The sequence below is a fragment of the Seriola lalandi genome, unplaced genomic scaffold (genome assembly GCF_002814215.2).
Source record: "Seriola lalandi dorsalis isolate HSWRI2012SDOR001 ecotype SW California unplaced genomic scaffold, Sedor1 jcf7180002054656, whole genome shotgun sequence".
In the NCBI taxonomy this organism is placed as follows: Eukaryota; Metazoa; Chordata; class Actinopteri; order Carangiformes; family Carangidae; genus Seriola; species Seriola lalandi.
Genome location: NW_019525209.1, coordinates 25,479 through 26,138, shown reverse-complemented (window position 1 = coordinate 26,138; position 660 = coordinate 25,479). Strand labels below are relative to the sequence as shown.

Here is a 660-nt window from a genome sequence, read left to right as displayed (position 1 = left end):
TAAACTGGTAACCTGCTCACCCTGCTCAGGTGGAGATGAGGGTGGTGCAGATGAACAGGTGTGTGTCTCATGGCTGTCGCTCTGATGCTCAGCTGAACTAACGTCAGTGACTGTCGCGTTACTCTCCTCTTCCTCTGCAACGTTAGCATCGTGCTCTCCAGGCGCTATGCTAATGCTAGTGTGCCGAGTAGCCGAGGTTTGAAACGTCGAGATAGATGGTTTGTTTGTCAGAACTTCAGTTTCTCAGAATGCTTTTCTTTTTTCTCTTTGTTGTTCCAACTTTTGATTTTCATGATGTTTAAAGAAGCTCTTTCAGCACGAGCCGGCTTTACCGCTAAACTCCCACAGTCACCGCTTGACCCCTGACCTCACTCGTCATCATCATGACACAGACACAGCCGACAAACCGATCATAACATTTCTATTTGCAAATGAAGTAATTCTGCATTCATTGGTTCGTATTTCAACACACACACACTTAATTAATTTAGGTGATTTGATCATAAAAATAATAATAAAGTAAAAGAAACTGACGCCACAGTTGGTGGGAGTTTGGAGGGCCCCTGGAGGCCGGAGGCCCCCTGGAGGCCGGAGGCCCCCTGGAGGCCGGAGGCCCCCTGGAGGCCGGAGGCCCCCTGGAGGCCGGAGGCCCCCTGGAGG

The 660-nt window shown here is 50.0% G+C and overlaps 1 protein-coding gene across 1 annotated transcript in view; it reads left to right on the top strand.

Moving 5' to 3' along the window:
* The window catches only part of LOC111665619 (B-cell receptor CD22-like), a 30,696-nt gene that overhangs the window by 19,731 nt on the left and 10,305 nt on the right, over positions 1 to 660 (top strand). The gene's annotated exons all lie outside the window — the stretch shown is intronic.